At 36.8% G+C, this 10,570-nt stretch overlaps 1 non-coding gene across 1 annotated transcript; it reads left to right on the top strand.

The window, feature by feature from the left end:
• The first annotated feature begins 5,265 nt into the window (after positions 1–5,265).
• Positions 5,266–5,368, top strand: LOC121830585 (U6 spliceosomal RNA). Its single transcript, XR_006073802.1, has one exon. It is a non-coding gene; the product is annotated as a U6 spliceosomal RNA (small nuclear RNA).
• Positions 5,369–10,570: the final 5,202 nt, after the last annotated feature.

Here is a 10,570-nt window from a genome sequence, read left to right as displayed (position 1 = left end):
CATGGACCCGGCTTGGCCAGACCCTGTGCCTCTGGCTGAGGAATACAGAAAAAGACTTATAAACTACATCTGAAGTTCTTTTATACGTACATAGTTTTGTAAGAAGTCTCAGGTGCTAAGAAAACTCCATTTAAAGATTTGAACTCTGCTGTAGATGTAATAACGAATTTACCCCTAAGATTTTAGAAACAACATCAATGAATAGACTGACCTGAGGAAAACCTGGCAGTGGGGTTCACTCATGTAAATTGTTTGGAGAAGTTCACTTCTCTAGAAAGCTAGGATGGTCACATAACTAGAGATTAATGTTCTCCATTTAATGGGCATATTTAATTTTTAGCTTCTCTTCCTGAATATATATATATAGTTATTTTAATGAGTAAATTTAATACATCCCTCTTATTTGCTTGTTCATTTAATTGAAGAAAATTAAATGTACTTATTTAATTAATAAATTTAATTAATAAAATAGTATGTATTTTTAGCTTTTTTTGTTTGTGTAATTCAAATACTAACATGCCAGCCTTCCTAATTTTATTAAGTTCTAGTTAGTAATTCTGATTGTACTATCTCTCTGACTTCCTTTTCAGAAGGTGATAATTTAATTATTAATTAAAAATAAGGAATCTGATCCTTGTTTCACCTTCATAATCAAGGTGTTCTGGGAGCTCCATATGAATGAGTTTTCACTGGGTTGATTAGGAAAATATTGAGACAGGAAATTTCAAATGCTATACTTAGAAATGAATTATGAACCAAAAGAGATACATTACTATATCAAAACAAAAGAGCTTTAATTACGAGTTGTTTACATATCTCTGAATAACTTAAGATCTTTATTAGCAATGTAATGAATTTGTTTCTTTAGACTTCATATCTGTGTTAGAAACTTTACTGAAAGGCTATGCAAAACTACCGTTATATAAATTCCCATAATGTAAATCAGTTAATTCACATGAACTATGAAACTTGAAAAGAAAACTTGAAACCACAGAAGTATCAGGATAACTAGAAAGTTGTGAAGTTTCACAGATAATAATTTTCTTCCCATTGCAAAGGTATTTCCTATTGGTGTTATAGTGAATGATTATCTCAAAATTAATACCTAACACCACAGTCCAGTTAAAATGGGCAATATTCATAGCAGATATTTGTAATAATAAGACACAGAAATGGTCAGTAAGTGTATCAAATGGTTTTCTGCACTACTTATCCTTGGGAAACCACAAAGGGACATCCTCTCTCCTGGGATGACTTCAATGACTTCTCTGAAAACTGACAAATATTAACAAGAGCTGGTATGAACATAGTGAAGAAGCAGCAGAGAGCACTACTGTGTAAGAATACAAATTAGTGAAGCCATTGTGCAGCATTGTGACAATTCCAAAATTCAAAATATGATTGCCACAAGATTCAGAAATCTCCTCATTTGTCATATCCAAAGTTCACATTAGTATATTGAAGAAACACCCACACTCGCATATTCACTGCAGTATTACTCTCAATATCCAAGAAATAGAAGTAACCCAAGTGTCTTTCAGCTGAAGAGTGGATTAGAAAAATGTGATATGTGTGGGTGCACAATGGAATATTCTTCAACCATAAAAATGAATAAAATCCTGTCATCTGTAACAATATGAATGGAAATTGAAATCATTGCAAAAGTGAGAGAAGTCAAGCAAGGAAATGAAGAGCTGTAAGATCTCAGTCAGAGATGGAATCTAAACTGTTCACCTCATAAAAGTTAAGAGTAGAGTAGTGAGAACCAGATGTTAGGGAAACACGGGGACACAGCAAATTATGGTGTAGGATTTAGAATCTGTAGCTCAACATGGCTTCGTTTTTTCTTTTTTTGAGTGTGTACTAACATGCTTAGTGACACTATCCTGTGTGCGTGTAGGAATAAGGGCTCACCAGAACAACAGTTTCACTGTACCTGAAAACAAAGGAAAGTGAAGGAAAAAGGATGGCCCAGGAGTTAGGACTTCTTGCCCAGCCATTTGCTTGGGTGAGTTAGTTTGTCTGTAATCCACTTTGCACAACTCACAAATAACTCAAGCAAATTGATTATGGCACGTTTGATCACTCAGAAAACTGCCATTCAGAAACACTTGAGAATTCACATGCTTCTGTCTGTATTTCAAAAATAAAAAAAGGGGAAGCGGTGGCTGTGAGGTGTCCTTGCAAGTAGGGGTGAATGCCTAAAGAACTGATTTTTTTCTCCAGATCCAACAAGGTGGCAGGCAGGAGAGAGCCAATTATAGAGTTTTCCTCTAATCTCAGCAGTGTCACCAACAAAACATTAAAAATTAAATGAATTTGTAATGTTAAATGGTTCAGTTTTAAGTGATAATAATAAGATTTTTTAAAAAACAACATAAAAACAAAAAGGAGAAAATCCATTATTTCCACCATTGGACAGAGCTGTGAGCTATAAAAGAATGGAAAGTCAGAGACACTTATGGTTGAACAATAAACAAAAATCAAAGTATTAAAGGGGCATGTAAAGGAGGTGTCAATGACTTAATAGTGGACACATCAGAAAACAGTTGAACAAATTACAAACACCATATGTAGGGCTGGAGAGGTGGCTCAGAGGTTAAGAGCAGTCAGTGGCTGCTCTTCCAGAGGTCCTGAGTTCAATTCCCAGCTACTACATGATGGCTCACAACCATCTATAATGAGATATGGTGCCCTCTTCTGGTGCATGTATACAGAATAAATAAATCTAAAACAACAACAAAAAACCACCATATGTGAACATTAGTATTAACTGATTGAAGTACTAGATGATTCAAATACCTGGAATGTTTGACCACAGCTGGTTTTTGTAGCTACCATCAACTTTTTATTTTTAATTTCTCTTAATTACACTAATTTTAGTGTAGATTGCAATGTTCCAAAAGAAGTTTAAAGTAGAACAGAAATTGTAAAAATGGCTGAAAATTATCCATGCATGTCTCACAAAATATAAAGTCATATGGAGCTGAGCGGTGGTGGCGCACGCCTTTAATCCCAGCACTTGGGAGGCAGAAGCAGGCAGATCTCTGTGAGTTCAAGGCGAGCCTGGTCTATAAAGCGAGTTCCAGGAAAGGCTACACATAGAAATCCTGTCTCAAAATACCAAAAAATAAAAAATAAAATAAAATAAATAAAGTCATGTGGAGATATTTATAGAAGATATGCAAAGACAAAATATAAGAACAATATTATATAAAGAGTATATAAAACAATAATTTTAGGTCTTGAAGAAACTGATTTCCTTTTGGAAAATTTTCTCTACACTTAAATAATAATAGCCATTAATAACAATTCTTCTACAAATAAAATATGAATCTGCCTTATTTTACAAAGATGTAGAAACAGAAATAAAGAATAAATTTGTGATAACAGCATGCTTGAAAGTTTATTCCCATCTTTTGTGCTGTAACACATTAAAATATGGCTTTCCAGAAAAACTAAGAAATACAAATAACACATTTCCTTTGATTTTCCTCTAGAGCAGTAGGGGTATATTAATCAATTATCTATAAATACACTGTGAAAAGAAGCTCACTAAATAATTTAATTAATATTATTATGATCACATATGAATAATTTGTTTGTAAAGGGTGTGTACCTTTTCATGTGGTAATTACATCAATTATAGGCAATTACTACACCTGCATTATCACCATTGGAAAATGTTTATTACAGTTATTGTTAAATAGATGGTGTGCTTGTTTGATGAGTTAAGTCAGTAACATGCTACTCTATAAAACAAGTCCAGAATATGCATGAAACTGTGATATGGTATTCACAAGTTATCTTCATTTATTATAGTGATTTATATCTACTAGACAGTGTTTTCCTGCTGTCTTAAATACTCTTTATTATATACTTACTTTGAAGATGATATAAAAAAGAATAATTGACAAAAAGATGGCTCAGCAAGTAAAGGTTTACTTTGTAACACTCATGAGCTAAGTTAGATCCTTTTAACCCAAGATACGATAGAAAAGACTGATCTCACACGCTTGTCCTCTGACCTCCACATTCATGCTTTGCCACATCTTTTCTTTCTGACCACATTTAGTAATAAATAAAAATATTTTAAGAGATTTATTTTTATAAAATACCAAGCAAAGTGTAACTTGTACTGACCATAGAGTCATGGATGCAGGGCCATCCATCAGAGTGTGGTTGACCTACCAAAAGCCACATCTTTGAAGAAAACTGAACACCCCTTCATGTCATTTACAACTTCTCAGTTGCTCCTGTGGGATCATGATTCCCTCTCAATCACCATAGAATACTGATTGACTTGATCCTTTGCAGGGCTTGCAGGCAAACACAGCTGCTGTGAGTTCATCAGTGTGAGCTGTCAGTTTTCCTCTTGAACTCCTCAGCCACTGGTGTTTACAGTCTTCCCACCCCTTTTCTTTTCTTTTTTTTTATTTTACAATACTATTCAGATCTACATAATAGCCACAGATTCCCTTGTTCTCTCCCTTCCTGCCCCCCTCCCCTTCCCCCCAGCACACCTCCCATTCCTACCTCCTCCAGATCAAGGTCTCCCCAGAGGACTGGGATCGACCTGATAGACTCAGTCCAGGCAGGTCCAGTCCCCTCCTCCCAGATTGAGCCAAGCATCCCTGCATAAGTCCCAGGTTTCAAACAGCTAACTCATGCAATGAGCTGGTACCCCTGCCTAGATGCCTCCCAAACAGATCAAGCCAATCGACTGTCTCACCCATTCAGAGGGCCTGATCCAGTTGGGGGCCCCTCAGCCTTTGCTTCATAGTTCATGTGTTTCCATTCATTTGGCTATTTGTCCCTGTGCTTCATCCAACCTTGGTTTCAACAATTCTCGCTCATATAAACCCTCAGCTTTCTCACTAATTAGACTCCCAGCACTCCATCAGGGGCCTAGCCGTGGATGTCTGCATCCAGATTCCTCAGTCCTTGGATGGGGTTTATGGCACAACTATTAGGGTATTTGGCCATCCCATCACCAGAGTAGGTCAGTTTGGGCTGTCTCTCGACCATTGCCAGCAGTCTTTTGTGGGGGTATCTTTGTGGATTTCTGTGGGCCTCTTTAGCTCTTTGTTTCCTTCCTTTTCTCATGTGGTCTTCATTTACCATGGTCTCCTATTCCTTGTTCTTCCTCTCTTTTCTTGATCCAGCTAGGATCTCCCGCTCTCTTTCCCTCTACCCTCGCCCTTCATTGCTCCCACGCATGTCCAGGCTGTTCATGTAGATCTCATCCATTTCTCTGTGTCTTTCTTGCTTCAGCAGCACATATACTAAAATTGGAACGATACAGAGAAGATTATCATGGCCCCTGCGCAAGGATGACACCCTTTTTCACAATACTTCCTGAGCTTTGAAGAGAGGGATGTGATACAGATGTGCCATTTGTTACTGAGGACTTCGAGAACACTTGACCTCTGCACTTTTACCAATTGTGAGTTTCTGCATTAACCACCATCTGAGACACTTCTCTGATGAAGTTTGGGAGCTGTGTTGTTTTTTTGTTAAAGAGAATGTATTTATCAAAAAAATATATAGCAATAGGTTCACCCCTGGACCTGTGAGCTCACAAATGATGAGGTTTTATTCAGAGTTAAAGCACAATACATGTGTTGGACCCCAAAATTTAGGGTCTCAAGTGGGTGCCCCAAGAACCCAGACTCCAGTCCAGTTGATGTAACAGCAGGAGGATTTATTAAGCTTCTATATAGAAGGGCTCCTCTGCTCCCAAGAGTAAGAGTCACATCTTACTGCAGCCACATGGGGGTTTTTAAAGGAAAAACCCACAAAAGCCATAAGATTACAATTCCCATACAATTTTGTCTCACAAGATCATGGTCTGGGTACAGAGTGATCACAGAGGGGGTACAGTTATGTCAACAGGTACATTTTTCCTGAAACCTCAAGGCGGGTATCAGGGCAGGAGTGGAGTTTACACAAAGGTCACAGTGGTCCTTCCTGGAATACCTGCAACTGTCCCAGTCACAGTTGAGCACATCTCTTAACAGAAATCTCTTTACATTGTTATATGGTTGCAGGGAAGATTGAACAATGTCTAAGTCAGCTTGCTCTTGGAACTAGATTTTTAGTTTCTCATTTCCTGGTACTTGAAGTTTCTCTTTTTCTGAGGCTTGGGGGTGTAAGCCTGAAGGGCTAGGGTCTTTCATATGTATGTATTTATTCAATTCATATGTTGGGGTTTTTTTTTTTGCATTTTTGTTTGTTTGTTTGTTTGTTTGTTTGTTTGCTTTTTAGCCATGTTTCTTATATCCCAGGTTAAACTCAACTTGCTGTGTAGCCAAGAATTACCTGAATCTTCTGATCCTCTTGCTTCTACCTCCTGGGTTCTGGGCTTGCAAGTTTGAGCCACATGCCTAGACTCTCAAAATTTTTTGTAGTGAGCTTCATATGCACCTTCTGAATTTTCAAACGTTTGGTACAGAATCTGGCACCTAGAAGACACTCAGTAATTACTGCTAATATATTTTTGTCTGTTCTGAAGTATCTCCTCTTACAGAGGTAGTTTAAAGCTAGGTAATCTGGTAAGGGAAGAAGTGTTATATTTGTAACCACAGTAAAACTGTAATACCTTGTAGGCCAGTCCTCACATAGTGTCATATCAAGACTAAATAGAAATGAGACAGAAGAGATGATCCAATGAGTTAAAATGTTTGTTGCGCAAGCATGGGGACCTGAATTCAGATGCCCAGCACTCACACAAAGCTTGGCATTTTTATTAGTTCTTTGAGAATTTCATGCATATATTTAGATAATATTCATCTTCTGCCCTCCAACTCCTTCTAGGTCCATCATGTTCCCTATACATACAGCTTTGTGTCATTTTCTAAAAGTCTAATTATGCTGCCATGTCTTCTGGGATGCATGGCCTCCCACTTGTACAGAAAAAGTTGTACATTACATTCCACTTTTTTTCCCCTATATTCAAGACTCATTCTCAGCCTTCTGGAACTATGAATATAGTATGTCTCAATGTGCATTTCTTTAAGTTCACCATGTATTTAGTTAATTGATTTTATTATATTTATATTTGCATATTAAATGTTTTCTCAGATTTTTAGGATTTTTTCAGTTATTCATTATTTCATTATTTGTTTAGTAGAAAATTATCTTTGCAATTATGTTTAATTAATTGAAATTAAGTATAATTTTTTGTTATTCCTTGTGCTTTTGGGTGTCATGTCCAAATAAAATATTTTCAAGTCAAAATTTGATTCCTTGAGTTACAGGATTTTTGAGCCACCAAGCATGGGTGCTGGAAATATATCTTGGGTTCTCTGGAAGATCAATAAGCCCTCTTTATAACTGAACCCTCTTTTCAGCCCTAGTAAACACAAACACCATAGATAGATAGATAGATAGATAGATAGATATAGATATAGGTATAAATATAGATATAGATATAGAGAAACAATATATAATATAATATTATACATAATCAAAAGATATATATATATATATATAGTTGAAAATAAAAATGAAGTAAACATCAAGAAATCTGTTTCACTCTTCCTCTCATTTCTATTTTTCTTCCTAGTATGGAAATCAGTATAAAAGACAAACAAAATGTGTATCCTTCCTACCATGTTTCTATACCTTAAATATTAGCATATATTCCCTTTTAGTCACTTAATCCTCTCCCTTATTCACTTCCTATGTTGGGGCTTTGTTCCTCCTTTCCTCATGGGATCTTATAAATATTTTAAGATTTTCTATTTTCACCATTGTTTTTTCTACTTCCTTTGCTGATTTAAACTCTCCCATTGCATTGAGAACGAAATATGTTGTGGGATAATACTCTTGTACACTGTAAAAATTTGTCACTCAAATTGGTTTAATAAACACTGACTGGCCAGTAGCCAGATAGGAAGTACAGGTGGAGCAACCAGACCAGGAGAATTCTGTAAAGAGGAAGGACAGATTCAGGTGTCACTAGTCAGATGCAGAGGAAGCAAGATGTGAAGGCAGAACTGAGAAAAGGTACCAAGCCACATGGCTAAGGTAGATAAGAATTATGACTTAATTTAAATGTAAGATCTACCAGCTGAGCATTTAGAAATAACACTAAGTCTCTGAATCAATTATTTGTGAAGTGGCTGCTGGGTATTTGGGAACATGCAGGTGGGAGAGAAACTTCCACCTACAGAAATCTGAATTCTTTATCTGGGGAGCTGTAAGGTGCCTTCTGTGGGTATGCACGCCTTCCCTGAGCCTCTGATGTTACACTGTGCCACACTCTTACATACCACAAAATTATACCTATGTGATTCTTTTCATTATGGACAGTTTAAAATCAGTTCTTCAAGAAATCTCCATTCTATATCTAAATTGCTTGGAATACTTGAAGATATAGTAATAGATTTAGGTTATTGTCTGTTTGGATGCAAAAGAGATGCACTTTGGATGTGCAAAGCAAGCTCTGTTACACTCTCACAACTCATAAGTCTAATGTGACTTAAAATGTTAATTTCAGGTCATTTTATCTGTTCTCCATCATGAAGGAAAAACTGTATCTAATAGTGTGTTAAAGAAATACAAAATACAAGTGGATTTAATAGTGTGCAGTAATCTTTTAGCTCACTACTCTCCTTCCACTCACCTGATATTCATTCACTCACTTCCACTATGCAGCTGATGCTGACATTATGAGCACCTGTCCTTGTCAGGTGACGCTTTGGAAGACATACTTAAGAAGTACTTGTCAACAATGAGGAAGTCAGCCTGCAACTGAGGTACAGTATTGATATCCACATCTTCTGTTCTTCCCTACTGAGTTTTACTCACTGCAGAGTAGGAGGATCAGGGGCATCATAAACAGGGGAAGCCTGAATGCAAGTAATTTGAGAACTACACCAGTAGACAGCTTTCTCTTGGTACAACAAATGCTATTTCTTTGTATGTGTTGGCAAAGGCATTGCCAAATTTCTCATCTGGAACAGTTATCTTCACAACTGTCCAGAAGTGCAGAGAACTTCTATGATTAAACACACATAGAACCAGAACATTTCTTCTGTGATTTGATTAACTTTCAATTCTCCTTAATTCAGGATAAAGCAAGCCCCAGAAACTAATACTTAAATTTGAAGAAATGGGTGGAAGGGACATGGTTGCTTTTATAGGAAAAAAATGTTCAAAATAAACCTAACAATGATGAATAATTAACTATCAATGTCTTACTTTGTCAAGGTTTGTAAATAGTGTGTGAATATGATGTTGGTTACCCTCTTCAATAGTAATTATTTTTTCTGTTGATTCTCTGGGCTACTCCTGAACAATGGGAGCTTTGAAATGGAAAGGAGCTTGTATGCCAGCATGTGTGCTCAGCTGTGCTGTAATTGTCTTAGATGTGAAGTAATTGAATGAAAACAAACAAGAAGAGACTATGTCCTCAACCTCAGACACTGAAAATGAGACCAGCCAAAGCAAAACTGACAGAGAGGGGGAAAGCAGAACCCATTCCAAACTAGCTGCAGAGGCTGTGTGTGTTTGAATGAGATATTCTACAACAGAATGTACCAAAGCCCTTGCTGCTGGCTCCAGGTTGTCACTTGACATAAATGGACAGAGAGTTTCAAATAATCACAGCTTTCCTGTCTTCAGTAATCTAGACTGTGTTAATATTTAACTACATTTTTTAAATTTCTTAGATAGGAAAATGAAAAAAGATGATGAAGATTTACCGTGGCATTAAAATTGTAGAGCCTTTAAAGCTACAATCTACCAAACATGTGGTTTTTCTGCTTCTGCCATTCAACTCAAATGACTCCCCAACTCTCCCTTTATAACCACTTTCCAATGTGAGCCTCCCAAACCACAGCATTTCTTCACTCCAACTTCTTATGTGAATTAATTTGGGAACTAAAAGCAAGAACACAAACAACTGAAAAAATTGATGCACACACACAAACAAAATGAAATTATGAAAACCAACTTGATGTTTCCATGACCAAAGTGATATAGTCTTACCATGTAGTTCTGGTGGGCAAGCAGGGAAATTTGTAACCAACAACTAACTTGAGGGTCAGTATCACATACTAGGTCCTGGGGTTCTTACATAGTAACTTATGGTTTGCTTTGTGCTTCCTTTTACTTACGTAATTTCTACCCATGCCTATATTCCTTGCTGTTCTGCCATCTGATTTGCTCTCTCTGTCCAGCTATATTACTTCCTCTTCCTGCCCATCTCTGTCACATTCTGTCTATCTGTACAGACCTTCAGACCTCATGGTTAACTAGTGTTGGAATTTAAGGTGTGTGCCACCACTCACAGAAATCCAGACAGATCCCTGACTGCCAAGTAATAGGATTAAAGGCATGTCCTACCATTGCCTGACTTCTACTCATAATGGATGGCATTTTCCTCTGATCTCCAGGCAAGCTTTATTTATTAAAGCACAAATAAAATATTGCCACATTTCAGCACAAAAAATCAACAAAGCTGCATATAATATTTAAAATGTTTACATTTTCTATAGTGAACTGTAACCATTTTTAACAGCAACCTGTGAAGTCTCCAAAAAAAATGATGGGGCCCCCAATG

This window comes from Peromyscus maniculatus, chromosome 6 (genome assembly GCF_049852395.1).
Source record: "Peromyscus maniculatus bairdii isolate BWxNUB_F1_BW_parent chromosome 6, HU_Pman_BW_mat_3.1, whole genome shotgun sequence".
NCBI classification, from domain to species: Eukaryota; Metazoa; Chordata; class Mammalia; order Rodentia; family Cricetidae; genus Peromyscus; species Peromyscus maniculatus.
Note: the sequence above shows the minus strand (reverse complement) of the source record. Positions and strands in the feature narration are given on the sequence as shown.